Here is a 21,049-nt window from a genome sequence, read left to right on the forward strand (position 1 = left end):
GTAATATCAGTATCTTTATTCCACTTTCTAACCCAAAAGAAAAGATTAAAAATTTGATGTTTTTTGTTTTGCCCAAATTTACTGATATTTACGTTTTGTAAGAATTTCATTACATATTATGCGTTAACCAAAATTTAATTTCCATAAATACTTAAGTGTGCAAATTAAGAACACATTAGATTTGATAGTCTAGTTGATTTTCTAAATTTCTCTTTAATTTCTACTTTTAACATGATCCTATGAGCAAGTCCATGGTACAGCCAGTTCCTGCATTTTGACAGTGGCATATGGATTTATTCAACATTCATCCACCCGACATTTTCATCTAGCTGCAATAGCTATGATAAAGTCCAAAGTTAACAGTCTGGTGTTCGTGTCCCTTGTAACAGAGAAGAAAATACATTTTTTTCTGGCCCCAAATATTGCTTTATTTCCCACTAGCCATATGGCTTATCTTTTCTTCCAAAATATATGTCTTAAAACAGTAATCCACATATTCGTCCTCAACTCAGTGGACAGTACTATTATAGAATTTTTAGATTATTTTTAGAAGTTATTTTGTCATAGAAAATAAAAACTATTTGGGGATGAAGGAGCAACACACCTATGCTCAATTCCCACTATATTTTCGATACTTCCAGTTTTTATTCTGATTTCTGCTGAGTGAACCAATTCATATCTTACCATCATCATCTAGCCCTTATATCTTATTTAAAATGCATGATTAATCATTTTAGGACATTTGTTTAACTTGCAGTATAAAAGTGACAAGAATGGCACACAAAGATTTCTTGGCTAAAACCACAGACTCCAGAAATAGTTTTTACAGGGGAACCATCTGAGCTTAAACACCAGAATCTGTAAAATAGTGGTAACAATGCTAACTTTGAAATAAGGGAAGCTGAAGGAATAACCACCCCCAGTTTTCCTGGGACCATACTAATAGGATTTAAGAGCAAGGTAAGAAAAAAAAAGTTTTAGATTTCCCTTTTATTTTTTGTCTTCTAAAATGAACATCCCCCAAGTCTTTAAGAAAGTCTTTAACTAATCTTCTTGATCAAAAAACAGAAAATATTTAGATGTTCCAAAAAAAGTGCTTATAGTAGTTTATGTGGAGTTTTGGAAATGAAAGCTAACTTAAAAAAATTAAGTGTTCATGTTAAATGCAAAAATACATCTTAGGCAATTCAACTTCAACTGTCTCCTTTCCTGATTTTGCTAACCTGGTAAAGAAGAGCACCAACATAAGGGTGATACACTTGCATTTATCTTAATGAATGTTATTTTTGGATTGAATCAATCTTCAAGGCACAGTCTTATACATTTGTGCATGAGATAGAATTTGTCTAACATATTGTACAGCATAATTTATTAACAACCTCACTAGGTACAATGAAGCTATGAATCAATTGAACATTGAAGAGTCATGTTAGCCAGTAATGTATAATTTGGTGTGATGATTGGAGCAAACACCTACATAGAAAGGGAAGATGGAACAGCTCCTCGAGGGTCAATGGTAGAGAATGGGTTATGAAGAAAGCTGTTTGAGAGAATGTTTATGGGTGTATGTGTACATGTAGGAAAACAAATATAAATGAACTTTGAAATATGGATGACCCTTGAAAGTGCAAGATTTATTTCAAGAACACATAACAGTTTTTAATGTTTATGCACGCAACAACAGTACATCAAAAAATGTCAGGCAAAAATTGATAGAATTGCAAAGATAAATAAACAAAGCCACTACTATGGTTGAGAATTCAACATTCCCTTGCCAGTAATTGATAGACAATGCAGGCAAAAAATCAGTGAGGCTATAGGCAACCTGAACAGTACTATCAATCAACTTGATTGAAGTGATATGTTTAGAGTATTCCTTCCAACAACAGCAGAATGCACATTCTTCTCAAGCTCACATGGACATATACCAAGGTATAACACATTTTGGATGAAACAACAAAACTCACAAACTTAAAAGAACAGAAGTGATACAACATATGTCCTCAGACCACAAGAAATTAAATTAGAAATCAATAACAGAAAGAGAGCTGAAAAAAATCCCCCAAATTTGGAGATCAAGCAAAACACTTATGAATAGCAATTGGGTCAAATAAGCTTTGACAGAAAATTTTTTAATATTTTATACCAAATTATAATAAAAATGCATCTTACTAAACTTTGATATGTAACAAAAACAGTCCTTAGGGGGAAATTTATAGTTTTAAAAGCATATCTTAGAAAAGAAGATGTAAAAGCGATAACCTAACATTCCACCACAGGAAACTAAGAAAGATCAAATTAAGCCAAAATCAAGAAGAAGAAAGGACATAATACAAAATTAGAGCAGAAATTATTGAAATTGTAAATAGGAAAGCAGTAGAGAAAATCTGCAAAACCAAAATCTTATTCTTTGAAAAGACCAATATAATTTTAAAAAAACTTATAGCCAGACTAACCAAGAAAAAAGAGAGAAGACACAAAGTACCTAATGCAGAAATAAAAGAGAAAATAATATCCCATAGACATTAGAAGGATGGTAAAGGAATAGTATGAACAATTCTATGCTCATAAATTTGATAACTTAGTTAAAATGGACCAATTTCTTGAAAGACAGAAACTACCAAACTTAAAACAAGGATAGATCAACAAGTTTAATAGATTTATATCTATTTATAAATTTGATTAATCAATTAGTGATCTTTCCAAAACGAAGGAACCTGACCCAGATGATTTTATTAGTGACTTTTTTTCTGAATTCTACCACTTAAGGAAAAAATAATTTCAATTCTCCATAATATCTTCTAGAAAATAGATTAAAGGGGATACTTCCTAGCTCATTCTGTGAGGCCATCATCACCTTAATACCAAAACCAGATAAAGACAACTGAAGAAAGAAAACATACAGACCAGTATCTCTCATGAATATAGATGCAAACATGCTAAAAAAAAACCTAGCAAATTATGTACAATATATGTTTAGAAATACATCATGACTAAATGAGATTTATTCCAGATATTGAAGGCTAATTCAATATTTGAAAACTAATCATTGTTATCCACCAATATAGAGGTTAAAGAAGAAAATTCATATGACTATATCAATTGACATCAGTAAAGCATTTGACAAAATCCAACACACATTCGTGATAAAACTGTCATCTAATTAGGAATAGATGAAAACTTTCTCAGCTTGATTTTTAAAGATCTACAAAACTTCTAAAACTAACATCATACTTAGTAGTGATACTGGACGCTTTCCAAGTAGGAGACAAGGCAAGAATATCCTGTCTCTCCACTTCTGTTTAATATTGTATTAGAAGTCCTTTCCAGGCAGGGCGCTGCGGCTCACGCCTGTAATCCCAGCACTTTGGGAGGCTGAGGAGGGTGGATCACGAGGTCAGGAGATCGAGGCCATCTTGGCTAACACAGTGAAACCCCGTCTCTACTAAAAATACAAAAAATTAGCCAGGCGTGGTGGCAGCGCCTGTAGTCCCAGCTGAGGCAGGAGAATGGCCTGAACCCGGAAGGCAGAGCTTGCAGTGAGCCGAGATCTCGCCACTGCACTCCAGCCTGGGCAACAGAGCGAGACTGTGTCTCAAAAAAAAAAAAAAAAAAAAAAAAAAAAAAAAAAAAACCTTTCTAATACAATAAAACTGTAAAAATATATATACACACTGGAAAGACAGAAAACTATTATTCCCAGGGAACATGATTGTCTATGTATAAAATCATAAATAAGCTACAAACCAAAATTCCTGGAGCAAATAAGTGAGTATATAGCAAGGCTGTGAGAGGTGACAGCATGCTGGCAGCCCTAGCAGCCTTCGCTCGCTCTCAGCGCCTCCTTGGCCTTGGCGCCCACTCTGGCCACGCTTGAGGAGCCCTTCAGCCCGCCGCTGCACTGTGGGAGCCCCTTTCTCGGCTGGCCAAGGCTGGGAGCCGGCTCCCTCAGCTTGCGGGGAGGCGTGGAGGGAGAGGCGCGGGCGGGAACCTGGGCTGCGTGAGGCGCTTGCAGACCAGCGCCAGTTCCAGGTGGGCGTGGGCTTGGCGGGCCCCCACTCAGAGCAGCCGGCCCGCCCCGCTGGTCCCGGGCAGTGAGGGGCTTAGCACCTGGGCCAGCAGCTGCTGTGCTCGATTTCTCGCCTGACCTGCAGTCGGCCATACCTGAGCCTCCCCGACGAGCGCCGCCCCCTGCTCCATGGCGCCCAGTCCCATCCACCGCCCAAAGGCTGAGGAGTGCGGGACCACGGCGCGGGACTGGCAGGCAGCTCCACCTGCGGCCCCTGTGCTGGATCCACTGCGTGAGGCCAGCTGGGCTCCTGAGTCTGGTGGGGACTTGGAGAATCTTTATGTCTAGCTAAGGGATTGTAAATACACCAATCAGCACTCTGTATCTAGCTCAAGGTTTGTAAACACACCAATCAGCACCCTGTGTCTAGCTCAGAGTTTGTGAATGCACCAACTGGCACTCTGTATCTAGTTAATCTGGTGGAGACTTGGAGAATATTTATGTCTAGCTAAGGGATTGTGAATGCACCAATCAGCACTCTGTATCTAGCTCAAGGTTTGTAAATGCACCAATCAGCACTCTGTGTCTAGCTCAGGGTTTGTAAATGCACCAATCGACCCTCTGTATCTAGCTAATCTAATGGGGACATGGAGAACTTTTGTGTCTAGCTCAGGGATTGTAAAGGCACCAATCAGCACCCTGTCAAAACAGACCAATCAGCTCTCTGTAAAACAGACCAATTGGCTCTCTGTAAAATGGACCAATCAGCAGGATGTGGGTGGGGCCAGATAAGAGAATAAAAGCAGGCCGCCCCAGACAGTGGTGGCAATCCACTGGGGTCTCCTTCCATACTGTGCAAGCTTTGTTCTTTTGCTCTTTGCAATAAATCTTGCTACTGCTCTCTTTTTGGGTGCACACTGCATTTATGAGCTGTAACGCGCACCGTGCAGATCTGCAGCTTCACTCCTGAAGCCGGCGAGACCATAAACCCAGCAGAAGGAAGAAACTCCAAACACATCTGAACCTCAGAAGGAACAAACTCCGGACAGGCCACCTTTAAGAATTGTAACACTCACCGCAAGGGTCCGCGGCTTCATTCTTGAAGTCAGTGAGACCAAGAACCCACCCATTTTGGACACAGTTGTAGGATACAAATTCAAGATACAAAAATCAACTACTTTCGTATGTACAAGTAAGAACAATTAGAATTTGAAATTTGAAATTACTATTTACAATACACCAAAATAAAAATATTTCTGTATAAATCTTAAGAAAATGTATAAACTCTACGTGTAGAAAACTACAAAACTCTAAGTAATCAAAAAAGATCTAAATAAATGTAGTGATGTCCCATGTTTATGAATTGGAAAACTTAGTATTTTAACAATGTCAGTTCTTTCCAAATTGTTTATAGATTCTATGAAATTCCAATCAAAATCCCAGAAGCTATTTGTAGATATCAACCAGCTGATTCTAAAATTTATACAGGGAGTTAAAGGAACTAGAATAATCAACATACTATTAAAGAAGAATAAAGTTGGAGAACTTAACCTATCAGATTTCAACTTGTTATAAAGCTACAACAATCAAGACAGCATGCTATTAGTGAAACACCAGACACACAGATCAATGGAACAGAGAGCCCAGAATTAGAATCAAACAAAATATAACATTTTTGCGAAAGTGCAAAGACATTTCAATGGAGAAAGGTGGTCTTTTCAAGCCATAGAGCTGTAACAATGGGATGTCTATATGCTTAAATATGAACCTAGACATAGATCTTACACAATTTACCAAATGAAACTCAAATGGGTAATAGACTTAAATGTAAAATACAAAACTGTAAAATTCCTAGAAGAAAACATCAGAGAAAAATTGCTGGAACCTTGAATATGGTGAGGAGTTTTGAGACAAACACTGTAAGTACCAATCCATGAAATAGAAAAAATAGGTAAGTTGGTGTTTCAGATTAAAATGTTTTGGTTTTTAATTTATTTTTGTTTTTACAAATTTAGTATTTTTAATTGACAAAATTATATACATATTTTCTTGCACAATATAATTGAAGTACATATACATTGTGGAATGATTAAATCTAGCCAATTAACATATGCATTACCTCACATAGTTACCATTTTTGTGGTGAGAGCACTTCACATCCACTCTCTAGCATTTTTGAAGAATACAACATTAGCTTTAGTATTACTTCTTTCCAAGTAATCTCCTATGCAAAGAATAAATACCACTAAAGACGAAAACTATGGATGTAATATCCTTATTTGGAAAAAAATTCAGTGTTGTTTACCCTGTGAATTTGTGTATAGAAGACTCTTAATACTCAGACTGGAGATTATTCAAATTCAAGAAATTGCTACTACTCCTGGTTCCAGGGCAAGTCATTTAGAAGACCAAATTGTTTATGTAAATTATCCATCTACCGATTGGTCTTTAGATAGAATTTAAGGGTGCGTTTGTTTGCTGAAGAGTAGCAAAAAGAATGTTTTTCTTAGTTATGTCCAGTTTTTTTTTTTTGCAGGGCTTTGCTTTTTCACTTTTACATGTCTATGATCATCTCACATCTTTGTTGGTTCTGGGATTCTTATGGTGTCCAAAGACTATAAACAGCACTTGTTTTTAAATGACTGTATTGTAATGATGGTGAGCATTGGAAAGACAGCTACATTCTGTCCTTAGGAGAGCTGCACTTTACTGACTGGTGGAGTGATGGACGTAATTTAGAAGACAGCTGTGATGAATTTCTTCACTCGCAAAGCACAAAGCACTTTACTTCACAAAGCACATTAATGCTTGCTCAAATTTTCCGGGTTTGGCCACTGGGAGCTGTTGTAATTGGCTCCTGTGTTCCTTTGACATAACTTGTCATGGTTCCTTATTTTGCTTTATGATTTTGTTTTGTTTTGTTGCTTCTTACATTCTGGCACTACAAGATCTCCAGGATCAACTTTAGTGTTAATTTCCTGCCTCAGTCCAATAATCAGCCATTTCTCTAAGGAGCCCTGGTTCCTTCTATTTTACAAGATCTCAGTGTTAACTATGCCCATTGCTACAGAGGTGTTATTCTAGACCCTCTCAGATCATAGAGCAAGGAAACATACATGTGTATATACTACCTTATGTATTACATACCTGTAAACACTTCCATACGCAGCTGCCTGTGTCTGTATTAAGTTAAAACTTGAGTTAACACTGATGTCTCCAACTCTAATCCATGAACACATAGGTCATTCTAACTCCCTCCACTTGCTTATCTGTAAATTTCCATCCCAACAGTGGGAAATCTGTCTCCTACCACCTGACATCCATTTACTTAATTGTTCAGTTCATGTATACAGGTATATAAGCATCAGAATTGTTAACTCTTACCCTCATGGAAATAAATTTATTAACTGGATACTTTCTTTTGCTTTTAGTTTCGTAGACTCCTTATTTGCAAGACTACTTAGGTTTTCACCTCTTTCCACTTCAATGAGATTGTAATCATACATTTGTAATATAGTTGGTTTTTTTTCTGTCATGTTCTGCATTCCATCTTGGGATTCCCTGACCTCTGAAATGTTTTTCTTTTTTAAATTTGCATACATTCAGGTTCACTCTGTAGTAAAGGTCTATGGTTTTTGATAAATGTATAGTGTCTTATATCCACCATTACCGTATTTTCCTTTAAAAACTCCCGTTCCTCACTTATTCAAATCGTTCCCATCCTAATCACCTGGGAACCACTGATTGTTTGCTATCTCTATGGTTTTTCTGTTTCAGAATGCCATATAATTAGAAAGAGATGGTATGTAATTGTTTTAGACTGTCACCTGGCAATATAAGATTTAGCAGTGTCTTTTTATGGTTTGATATTTCATTTGCTTTTGTTTCTGAACAAGATTCCCTTGGATAGATGTAGCACAGTTTGTTTACCCTATTACCTACTAAAGGACTCTTGGTCATTTACAGTTTTTGATGATAAAACTGGTATAAACTTTCACAAGCAATTTTTTGTGTGGACATAAATTTTCAAATCATTTGGGTTGAAAGCTGGGCATGCAATTGCTAGACTGTATGACAAAACTATGTTTAGCTTTGTAAGAAACTGCCAAACTCTTCCAAAGCAACTGGACCATTTTGCAAGCCCATCAGCAATGAATGAGAGTTCCTGTTGCTCCACAACTCCCAGAAATTGGTATTGTCAGATTTTTTTTTTTTAATTTTAGCCATTCTAATAAGTATATCATGGTATTTCAATTTTGTTTTAATTTGAAATTCCCTAATGTAATAGATATTGAGCCTATTTTGATAGACTTGTTTGCCATCTATATAATTTCTTTCTTTGGTGAGGTATGTGTTCAGATCTTTAGCTATATTTTAATTAAGTCATTTGTTTTCTTATTAAGTTTTAAAAGTTGTTTGTATATTTTAAATATAAGTACATTATCTTGTATATGTTTTGCAATATTATCTCCCAATCTGTAGCTAGTTTTTCATTCTCTTAACTGTGTTTTTCATAGGGAGATGTTTTTATTTTTAACAAGATCCAAATTTCCTTTTTTCTCAAATTATGCTTTTATTATTGTATATAAAACTCATTTCCAAACTGAAGTTCACATAGACTTTTTTTCTAAGTTTTATAGTTTTAGGTTTTACATTTAGGTCTATGATATTTTTGAGTTAGTTTTTATGGAAAATATAAGGTCTATGTTAGCCTTTTCTTTTATTTTGCATATGACTGTCCAGTTGTTCCAGCATCATTTCTTGAAAAAATATCTTGTTTTGCATTGAATTGCCTTTGCTCCCTTGTCAGTATATTTGTGTTCATTTCTGGATCTCTATTCTGTTCCATTGACATGTGTCTATTCTTCAGCCAAGAAAATGGTATCTTGAGTACTGTGAATTTATAGTAAAATTTGAAATTGGATCTTGTGTGTCCTACATTTTTGTTCTCCTTCTTCAGTATAGTGTTGGCTCTGCAAGTTTTTTTTAATACTTTCTACATAAATTTTAGAATCAACGTGTTAATTTCTACAAAATAACTTGAGTTTGGTAGTTTTCTGCATATAGATTTTCTACATCATTTGTTAGATTTATACCTAAGTATGTCATAGTTTTCTGATGCCATTGTAAATGGTATTTTAAAATTTCAAATTACAAGTATTCATTGCCGCTTATGGAAAAGCAAATTGACTTTTGTAATATTGATCTTGTAGCTTGCAATCTTGCTTTAATCACTTGTTTGTTCAATAAAATTGGGTTTAAAGATTATGTAGGGTTTTCTCCATAGACAATCATGTCATCTGCAAACAAAGGTAGATTTATTTCTTCCCTCCAAATGTACCTTTTATTCTCTCTCTCTCTCTTTCTCTCTCTCTCTCTCTCTTTTTTTTAATCTTATTTCACTAGCTAGGACTTCTGGTACGATGTTGACTAGGATTCCTAAGACAGGACATTCTTGCCTTGTCCCTGATCTTAAGAGGAAAGTGTCAATTTCTCACCATTTAAGTACGTTAGCTGCAGTTGGCGTTTTGTTTTTCAAATGTTAATCATTGAGTTACAAAAGTTCTTCTCTACTCCTAGCTTGCTGAAAGATCTTGTAATGAATTGGTGTTGGATTTTTGTCAAATGTTTTATCTATGTCAATTGATATGATCATATTACTTTTCTTCTGTAATCTGTTGAAGTGACAGAAAACCAAGATTGATTTTCAAATGTTGAACCAGCCTAGTATACTTGGAATAAATCCAAGCTGGCTGTGGTGTATAATTGCTTTTCTATGTCATCGTATATAATTTGCTAATATTGTGTTGAGAATATTTACATCTATGTTCAAGAGAGATACTGGTCTGTAGATTTCTTTTTTTGGATTTCTTTATGGTATTTATAATACCTCACTTCAGTATTAAAGTGATGATGCCCTCATAGAATGAGTTAGGAAGTGCTCACACTGTCTCCATTTTCTAGACGAGATTATGGAGAATTGAAATCATTTATTTCTTAAATAGTATACTTCCATAAAATTCACTAATGAAACAATTTGGATCTGGTAACTTCTCTTTTGAAAGGTCACTAATTGTTGATTCAAATTCTTATTATTTTCTTCATTGTTTTAAACTTTTTAGATTCAGGGGTACATGTCCAGGTTTGTTATTTAGGTAAAGTTGTGTCACAAGTTTCATCACCCATGTATTAAGCCTTGTACTCAATAGTTATTTTTTCTGCCCTATTCCTCTCCCTCCCGCCCTCAAGTAGACTCCAATGACTGCTGTTCCCCTCTTTGTGTCCATGTGTTCTCATCATTTAGCTCCCACTTATAAGTAAGAACATATGCAATATTTGGCTTTCTGTTCCTGCGATAGTTTGCTAAGGATAATGGCCTCCAGATCCATCTATGTCCCTGCAAAAGACATGATTTTGTTCTTTCTTAGGGATGCATAAATTCTCATGGTGTATATGTACCACATTTCTAAAAAATTCCAGTATACCATTAATGGGCATTTATGTTAATTCCATGTCTTTTCTCTTGTGAATCATGCTGCAATGAACATACACATGTGTGTGTTTATGATAGAACAATTTGTATTCCTTTTGGTATATATACCCAGTAATGGGATTGCTAGGTTGAATGGTAGTTCTGTTTTTAGCTCTTTCAGGAATTACCACACTGCTTTCCAATATGGTTGAACTAAGTTATACTCCTACCAACAGTGTATAAGCATTCACTTTGTTCTGCAATTTTGCTAGCATCTGTTGTATTTTGACTTTTTAGTAATAGCCATTGTGACTGGTGTGAGATGGTATCTCATTGTGGTTTTGATTTGCATTTCTCTAATGATCAGTGATATTGAGCTTTTAAAAATATGCTTGTTGGCTGCATCTATGTCTTTTTTTGAAAAGTGTCTGTTTATGTCCTTTGCCCACTTTTTAATGCACTTGTTAGTTTTTTTCTTGTAAATTTGATTAAGTTCCTCATAGATGCTAGATATTAGACCTTTCTCAAATATTTTCTCCCATTCTGTAGGTTGTCTGTTTACACCGTTGATAATTTATTTTCCTATTCAGAAGCTCTTTAATTAAATCCCATTTTTCAATTTTTGCTTTTGTTGCCATTGCTTTTGGCATTTTTAACATGAAATCTTTGCCAATTCTTAAGGCCAGAATGGTATTGCCTAGGTTATCTTCCAGGGATTTTATAGTTTAGGGTTTTACATTTAAGTCGGGAATCCATCTTGAGTTGATTTTTGTGTCTGATGTAAGGAAGCTATCTAGTTTCAATCTTCTTCAATCTTCTTCATATGACTAGACAGTTATCCCAGTACCCTTTATTGAATAGAGTTCTTTCCCAAGTGCTTGTTTTTGTCACCTCTGTCAAATAACAGATGGCTGTAGGTGTGTGGCCTTATTTCTGGGCTGTCAATCCATTCTATTGTTCTATGTGTGTGTTTTTGTACTAGTACCATGCTGTTTTGGTTATTGTAGCCATGTAATATAGTTTAAAGTTGGGTAAAGTGATGCCTCCTTTTTTTGAAGCAGCTACGTTGACTGCAGTTTATACACTGGGGTTTGTTGTCACTTGCCAGGAAAAGTTAGGACACGAACACACATGAGGAGTTTCAGAGCAGAGTTTAGGTAGAGGAGAAGAGAAAGAGAAACAGCTTCCTCTATAGAGGAAAGGGTCTCTGAGCAGAAAGGACCAGCTTTGTGAATGCCCCAAATTTTATATTCTAGTTTGAAGAGGCAGTGTCTGATTTACATAGGGCTCATAGACTGGTTTGATCAGGTATGACATTTACACACTGCACAGGGAAGGCTTGTTGCCCCACCCTAATCTTATTATGCAAATGGGCTTTCCAGTTGATCCCTGCCATCTTGTCTACTTACACTACACGTGGCTGGCAGAGAAGGGAAGATGGAGTCTCCATCTTGAACATTTCTAATCCTTGGTTCCTGCCGGCATTCACCCATGGAAGCTCCCAGCTTGCTTGTCTATGTCTGGGGCTCAACTTTACAGGCTGCTCTTTGTTAGAAAATGATTTGGGGATGCTTTTCATTAAAAAGAAAAGTCTGGGCCGGAAACAGTGGCTCACACCTGTAATCCCAGCACTTTGGGAGGCCAAGGCGGGTGGATCACCTGAGGTCAGGAGTTCGAAACCAGTCCCATCAACACCGTGAAACCCGTCTCTACTAAAAATACAAAAAATTAGCCAGGCATAGTGGCGAATGCCTGTAATCCCAGCTACTCGGGAGGCTGAGACAGGAGAATTGCTTGAACCTGGGAGGTGGAGGTTGCAGTGAGCCAAGATTGCACCATTGCACTCCAGCCTGGGAAAAAAGAGTGAAACTCTGTCAAAAAAAAAAAAAAAAAGAAAGGAAAGAAACGCCTTACTGAGGACTCCCATAGTCTTGCTATCTGCTTAAATAATTCCATCTTAACTCCTATATCACTTTGTTCTTTTTGCTTAGGATTGCCTTGGCTATTCAGGCTGTTTTTTGATTCCACAGGAATTTTAAAACAGGTTTTCTAGTTCTGTGAAGAATATTATTGGTAGTTTGATAGGAATAGCACTGAATCTATAAATTGCTTTGGGCAGTATGGCCATTTTAATAATATGTATTCTTTCAAACCATGAGCATGGAATGTTTTTCCATTTGTTTATGTTATTTCTGATTTCTTTCAACAGTGTTTTATCATTCTCATTATAGAGATCTTTCACCTCCCTGGTTAGCTGTATTCCTAGGTATTTTATTCTTTTTGTGGCAGTTGTGAGTGTGATTGCATTCCTGATTTGACTCTTGGTTTCGTTGTTGGTGAACAGGAATGACAGTGATTTTTCTATGTTGATTTTATAGCCTGAGACTTAGCTGAAGTTGTTTATCAGCTGAAGGAGCCTCTGAGATAAGACTATGGGGTTTTCTAGATATAGAATTACGTCATCTGAAAACAGGGATAGTTTGACTTCCTCTCTTTCTATTTGGATGCCTTTTATTCCTTTCTCTTGTCTGATTGCTCTGTCCAGGACTTCCAATATTATGTTGAATAGGAGTGGTGAGAGACCAGATCATTATCTTGTGCTGGTTTTCCTTTTTTTTTTTTTGAAACAAAGTCTCACTCTGTCACTCTGTTGCCCAGGCTGGAGTGCAGTGCTATGATCTTGGCTCACTGCAGCCTCCACCTCCTGGGTTCAAGCAATTCTTGTGCCTCAGCCTCCTGAGTAGCTGAGAATACAGGAACCTGCTGATTTTTGTATTTTTAGTGAAGATGGGGGTTCACTATGTCGGCCAGTGTGGTCTCAAACTCCTGGCCTCAATATGATCTGCCTTTCTCGGCCTCATAAAGTGCTGGGATTGTAGGCATGAGCTACCTTGCCTGGCCTTGTGCTGGTTTTGAAGGGGAATGTTTCCAGCTTTTGCCCACTCAGTATGACATTGGCTATGGTTTTGTCATAGATGGCTCTTATGATTTTGAGGTATGTTCCTTCAATACTTAGTTTGTTGACAGTTTTTAACATGAAAGGATTGAATTTTATCAAAAGCATTTTCTGCATCTATTGAGATGATCATGTGGGTATTGTCTTTAGTTATGTTTATATAATGAATCACATTTATTCATATTTGTATGTTGAACCAACCTTGCATTTCAGGGGAAAAAGCCTACTTGATCATGGTGGATTAGTTTTTTGATGTGTTGCTGAATCAGTTTGCTAGTATATTGTTGAGGATTTTTGCATCAGTGTTCACCAAAAATATTGGCCTGAAGTTTTCTTTTTATGTTGTGTCTCTGCCAGGTTTTCATGTCAGGATGATGCCAGTCTCATAGAATGAGGTGGCGAGGAGTCCCTTCTCAGTTTTTTGCAATAGTTTTTGTCAGAGTGGTACCAGCCCTTCTTTGTAAATCTAGTAGAATTTGGCTGTGAATCTGTCTGTACCTGGACTTTTTTTTTTTTGATTGATAGGCTATTTATTACAGATTTAATTTCAGAGCTTGTTATTGATCTGTTCAGGAATTCAGTTTTTTACTAGTTCAGTCTTGGGAGGGTGTATGTGTCCAGAAATTTATTGATTTCTTCTACATTTTCTCATTTGTTTGCATAGAGGTATTCATAGTAGTCTCTGATGGTTATTTGTATTTCTGTGGGGTCAGTGGTAGTGTCCTGTTTGTTGTTCCTAATTGTGTTTATGTGGATATTCTTTTTTCTTGTTCATTAATCTAGCTAGTGGTTTATCTTAATTAAAAAAAACAAGCTCCTGGATTCGTTGATTTTTTGAATGGTTTTTCATGTCTCTATGTCCTTCTGTTAAGCTCTGATTTTGGTTATTTCTTGTCTTCTGCTAGCTTTGGGGTTGGTTATATCTTGCTTCTCTGGTTCTTTTAGTTGTGATGTTAGGTTGTTAACTTGAGAGCTTTCTAATTTTTTGATGAGGTGTTTAGTGCTATAAATTTCCCTCTTAACACTACCTCAGCTGTATCCCAGAGATTCTGATATGTTGTATCTTTGTTCTGTTTAGTTTCAAAGAACTTATTAATTTCTGACTTAATTTTATTACTTTCCCAAAAGTCATTCTGGAGCAGATGTTTAAATTTTTATGTAACTGTATGGTTTTGAGCAATTTTCTTAGTCTTAAATTTCATTTTTATTGTGATGTGGTTCTAGAGTGGTTGGTATGATTTCAGTTCTTTTGTATTTGCTAAGGATTATTTTATGTTCAATTGTTAGGTCAATTTTAGTGTATATGCCATGTGGCAATGAGAAGAATGTATATTGTGTTGTTTTTGCATAGAGAGTTCTGTAGATATTGATCAAGTCCATTTGATCTAGTGTTGAGTTCAGGTTCAGAATACCTTTGTTAATTTTTTGCCTTGATGATCTGTCTAGTACTGTCACTAGGGTGTTGAAGTCTCCCACTATTATTGTGTGGGAGTCTAAGTCCCTTTGTACATCTCTAAGAACTTGCTTTATGAATCTGGGTGCTTCTGAGTTGGGTGCCTACATATTCAAGATAATTAGATCTTCCTATTGATTAACCCTTTATCATTATGTAATGCCTGTTTTTTGTCTTTTCTGATCTTCGTTGGTTTAAAGTCTGTTTTGTCTGAAATTAGGATTACAACTCCTGCTTTTTTCTCTTTTCTATTTGCTTGATGTTTTTTTCTCCCACCTTTTATTTTGAGCTTATGGGTGTCATTGCATGTGAGATGGGACTCTTGAAGAAGAATACTGATGGGTCTTGGTTCTTTATCCAGCTTGCCACTCTGTGCCTTTTAATTGGAGCATTTAGCCTGACTACATTCAATGTTAGTATTGATATGACTGGATTTGATACTGTCATCATATTGTTAGCTGTTTATTATGCTGATTTGTTCGGTTGTTTTATAGTGTCACTGGTCTATGTACTTAAATGCGTTTTTATATTGCCTGGTAACGGTCATTCCTTTCCATATTGAGTCCTTCTCACAGGAGCTCTTGTAAGGCAGGTCTGGTGGTAACAAATTTCCTGAGCATTTGCTTGTCTGAAAAGGATCTTATTTCTCCTTCACTTCTGAAGCTTAGTTTGAAGGGATATAAAATTCTTCATTGGAATTTATTTTAAGAATGTTATATATAAGTCTCCAATCTCTTCTGGCTTGTAGGGCTTTTGTTGAGTGGTCTGCTGCTAGTCTGATGAGCTTCCCTTTGTATGTGGCCTATATTTTCTCTCTAGCTTCCTTTTGTTTCATTTCGACCTTGGAGAGTCTGATGATTATGTGTCCTGGGGATAAATTTCTTGTAGAATATCTTACTGGGGTTCTCTGCATTTCCTGAACTTGAATTTTGTCCTGTTTAGCTATGTTGGGGAAGTTCTCATAGATAATATCTTAAAATATGTTTTCCAAGTTGTTTCCATTTTTCCCATCTCTTTCAGGGATGCCAATAAGTGGTAGATTCAGTGTCTTTCCATAATCCCATATTTTGTGGAGATTTTGTTTGTTCCTTTTTGTTGTTTTCTGTTTATACTTGTCTGTCTTATTTCAGAAAGTCAGTATGCAAGCTCTGAGTTTCTTTTCCCAGCATGGTGTATTCTGTTATTAATACTTGAAATTGCATTGTGAAATTTTTGTAGTGTGTTCTTCAGCTCTATCAGGTCGCTTACATTCTTTTCTATACTGTCTATTTTATGTCCAATGTTATTTTATTATAATTCTTACCTTTCTTAGGTTGGTTTTCAATGTTCTCCTAAATCTTGCTTATCTTTGTTCTTATTGATGTAATTAATTTTATTTCTGTAATTTCAGCTGTCTCAGCGCAGTTAATAACTCTTGCTTGAGACTTAGTGTGGTCGTTTGGAGGAAAAACACACTCTAGCTTGTTGAGTTGTCAGAGTTCTTGCACTGTTTTTTTCCAATATTTGTGAGCTGATGCTCCTTCAATCTTTGAAGTTGCTGTTCTTTGGCTGTGTTTTTTTTTTATTTTATCGTATTTGATGACCTCGTGGTTTTGATTGTGGCATAAGGTGGGTTCAGTTAACTGGCTTCATTTCTGGAACATTTTAGGGGGCCACAGCTCATCTCAGGCTCCTAGACTACATGTTTAAACTCTGGGAAATTGGTGTTGGGCCCCATCTTTTTTCTTTGGCTCCTCAAGTTTGGGAACATTCTGCAATGGAGGGGTCAAAGTGCTCCTGGACTGCTGTTCACAACACTCTGTTGAGTGGTCCCAGCCAAAGCATGCCATAGGGTGGGAGAAGCAGGATTTATCCTCGTTCACACCTGCCAGCAGCAGCAACAGTATGGGGAGGGTGCACACTTGTCAGCCATGGCAGGGTGGTAGTGAGTGCCAGGGTGCCAGCCTCCATGTGGGTGTTTGCAGCAATGACAATGGCAGCATGACTTAGAGGTCCAAGGGGCCTTCACCAATGACTGTGCATACATTTGTGCCAGTGGTGGTGTTAGTATGGAGGCAGGACACTGATTGATGCAGGACTATATGCGCTCTCTATGCACATTCACATTGGTGGCAGTGATCACTCAGAGCAGGAGGTAGTCCACTGTTCACTGTGCTTCAATTAAAATTATTTAATAGATACAGGTCTGTTCAACTTGTTGATCTTTCCTGTTTTAGGCTTGGTAGTTTTTGTCTTTCAAGGAACTGGTTGATTTTAACTGCATTATCAACTGTGTGAGCATATAATTGTTCATATTATTCCATTATCGTGTTTCTAATGTCCATACTATTCCATTATCATCTTTCTAATGTCCATGGAATAAATAATAATGAACTTTCATTTCTGCATTAAGTACTTTGTGTCTTCTCTTTTTCTATGGTTAGTGTATCTACAGGTTTTTTTCTTTTATTGTTCTTTTCAAATAACCAGCTTTTGGTTTTGCTGATTTTTCTCTACTGTTAGTCCTATTTACAATTTCATCAATTTCTGCTCTAATTTTGTACTATGTCCTTTCTTCTTGTTTTAGGTTTAATTTGATCTTCTTTCTGAGTTTCATGTGGTGGAAGATCAGGTTACTGCTTTTAAATCCCCTTTTCTAATACATGCATTTAATGCTACAAATTGCCCTCTAAGGACTGTTTTTACAGCATCTCATAATGTTTGGTAATCATTTAGCTTAAAATATCGTCAAATTTCTGTGAAGACTTCTTTTACCAAGTGTTATTTAGAAGTTTTTTCTTTGAATCTCCAAAATTTGGAGATTATTTTTAGCTCTCTTTCTGTTGTTGATTTCTAACTTAATTTCATGTGATCTGAGGACATAATTTGTATAATTTCTTTACTTTTAAGTTTGGAAAGTCTATTTTATGTTCCACAATGTAATGTGTCATGGTAAATGTCCCTTGTAAGCTTGAGATGACTGTCTATATTGGTATCTTCATATATAGTGTCCTATAAATGTCAGTGAGATCCTGATGATTGATAGTGTTTTGCAGATCATCTACAACCTTGATGATTTCTTCCTGCTCTATCAATTACTGAGGAGGGATGTTGATGTATGCAACAATAATGGTGGAATTGTCTATTTTCCTTTCAACCATTTCCGTTCTAGTTTCTTGTATTTGAAGACTATCATCAATTACATATACATTAGAGATTGTTATATTTTTGGGGGAAATTAACCCATTTATCATTATGTAATTATGCTCTTTACCCATTATAATTTTTTGTTATGAAGTCTGCCTTGGCTAAAATTAATATTGATATTTCAGCTTTCTTATTATTAGTGTCAATATGGTATATCTTTCATCACTGTTTTACTGTTAACCTGAGCTTTTACATTTAAAGTGGGTTTATTGCAGATGCCATTAAGTTTGGTCTTCTTTCATTATTCACTTTGATAATTTCTACCTTTTGTTTGGCATTTTTGTAGATTTACATTAAAATTGATTAATAATGTTTGATTAATATCTATAATTTTTTTACTATTCATTGCAATTGGTTTCTGTTACTTTCTCCTTTTTTCTACCTTCTTTAGTTTAATTGAGTTTATATGATTTCATTTTATCTCCTCTTTTAATCTACCAATTATAATCCTTAAAAAAATTTAAGTGACCCCAGTGTTTACATGATACAGTTTCTACTATTCTAAGTTTACCATCACATAAGTCACAACCATGTCATGTGTAGTACAGAAATCTATGTATCTTATAATAGAATATCCAATTCTTCTGTCTCATCATTTGTGACACAATGTAAATGGGCCCACGTTTGCCTGCTTACCAATCAAAACTCAGATGCAAGAGACAAGGATTGACAGTAGGAAAAGCATGTTTAATTGGACAGTGAGCAATTCAAGAAGATGGCAAACCAGATTTCTGAAGTATCATCTTAAATTATAAAATTTACCATAGGGTTTGTATTAGTCCGTTCTCATGCTGCTAATAAAGACATACCCAAGATTGCGTAATTTATAAAGGAAAGAGTTTTAATGGACTCACAGTTCCAACTGGCTGGGGAAACCTCACAATCATGGCAGAAGGCAAAGGAGAAGCAAAGTCACATCTTACTTGGTGGCAGTCAAGAGAGCTTGTGCAGGGGAACTCCCGTTTATAAAACCATCAGATCTTGTGAGACTTATTCACTACCAGGAGAACAGGATGGGGGAAACCACTCCCTTGATTCAATTATCTCCAACTGCCCCCACCCTTGACACATGGGTATTATTACCGTTCAAGGTGATATTTGAGTGGGAACACAGCCAAACCATATCATTCTGCCCTGGTCCCTCCCAAATTTCATGTCCTTGCATTTCAAAACCAATCATGCCTTCCTGACAGTCCCTCAAAGTCTTAATTCATTTCAGCATTAACTCAAAACTCCACAGTCCAAAGTTTCATCTGAGACAAGGCAAGTCCCTTCTGCTTATAAGCCTGTAAAATTAAAAACAAGTTAGGTACTTCCTAAATATAATGAGGGTACAGGCATTGGGTAAATATACCCATTCCAACTGGGAGAAATTGGCCAAAATGAAGGGGCTACAGGCCCCATGCAAGTCTGAAATCAAGCAGGGCAGTCATTAAATATTAAAGCTCCAAAATGATTTCCTTTGACTCCATGTCTCACATCCAGGTCATGCTGATGCAAAAGGTGGGTTCCCATGGCCTTGGACAGCTCCACCCCTGTGGCTTTGCAAGGTACCTCCCCACTCCCAGCTGCTTTCATAGGCTGGTGTTGAGTGTCTGTGGCTTTTCCAGGTATATAATGCAAGCTGTTGGTGGATCTGTCATTCTGGGATCTGGAGGATGGTTCCCCTCTTCTCACAGTTTGACTAGGCAGTGCACCATTGGGGACTCTGTGTGGGGGCTCCAACCCTGCATTTTCCCTCTGCACTGCTGTAGTACAGCTTTTTCCATGAGGGCTCTGCTCCTATAGCAGACTTCTGCCTGGATATCCAGGCATTTCCATACATCCTCTGAAATCTAGGTAGAGGCTCCCAAGAGTGCACCCACAGGTTTAACACCACATGAAATCTACCAAGGCTTTGGTTTACATTCTCTGGAGCAGAGGCCCAAGATGTATTTGGGTCCCTTTTAGCCGTGGCTGGAGTGGCTGGGACACAGGGAGCAGTGCCGCCCTGAGATTATGCAGGGGAGCAGGGACCTGGGTCTAGCCCACAAAACAGTGATTTTCCTCCTAGGCCTCAAAACCTGTGATTGGAGGGGCTAGTGTGAAGGTCTCTCAATTGCCTTTAAGGCATTTTCCCCATTGTCTTGGCTATTAACATTAAGCTCCTCTACTTATGTAAATTTCTGCAGCCAACTTGAATTCCTCCCCAGAAAATGGTGTATGTGTTTTTGTCTTTTTGTAGGAAAAAACAAAACAAAACATTTTCTGGGGGGGAATTCAAGCCTGCTACAGAAATTTGCATAAGTAAATTTAATCAGGCTGCAAACTTTCTAATTTTTTCTCCTCTGCTTCTCACTGAAATGTAAGTTCCAGTTTCAGATCATCTCTTTGTTCAGGCATATGACCATATACTGTTAGGAGCAGCCATGTCACATCTTGAACACTTTGCTGCTTGGAAATTTCTTCTGCCGGATACCCTAAATAATCATTCTCAAGTTCAGAGTTCCACAGATCCCTAGAAGAAGGGCATAATGCTTCCAATCTCCTTACTAAAGCAGAGCAAGTGTGACCTCTACTCCATTTCCTAGTAAGTTCCTCATCTCTGAGACCACCTCAGCCTGGACTTTATTGTCCATATCACTATCAGCATTTTGGTCACAACAATTTAACAAGTCTCTAGGAAGTCCCAAACTTTCCCTTATCTTTCTGTCTTCTTCTGAGCTCTCCAAACTGTTCCAACTTCTGCCCATTACCCAGTTCCAAATTCACTTCCACGATTTCAGATAACTTTATAGCAATGCCCTACTCCTTGGTACCAATTTTCTGTATTAGTCTGTTGTCGCACTGCTATGAAGAACTAGCTGAGACTGGGTAATTTATAAAGAAAAGAGGTTTAATTGTGGTTCCACAGGCTGTACAGGAAGCATGGCTTGCGAGGCTTCAGGAAACTCACAATCATGCCAGAAGTTGAAAAGAAAGGAGGCATATCTT

The sequence above is a fragment of the Pan paniscus genome, chromosome 17 (assembly GCF_029289425.2).
Source record: "Pan paniscus chromosome 17, NHGRI_mPanPan1-v2.0_pri, whole genome shotgun sequence".
Lineage (NCBI taxonomy): Eukaryota > Metazoa > Chordata > Mammalia > Primates > Hominidae > Pan > Pan paniscus.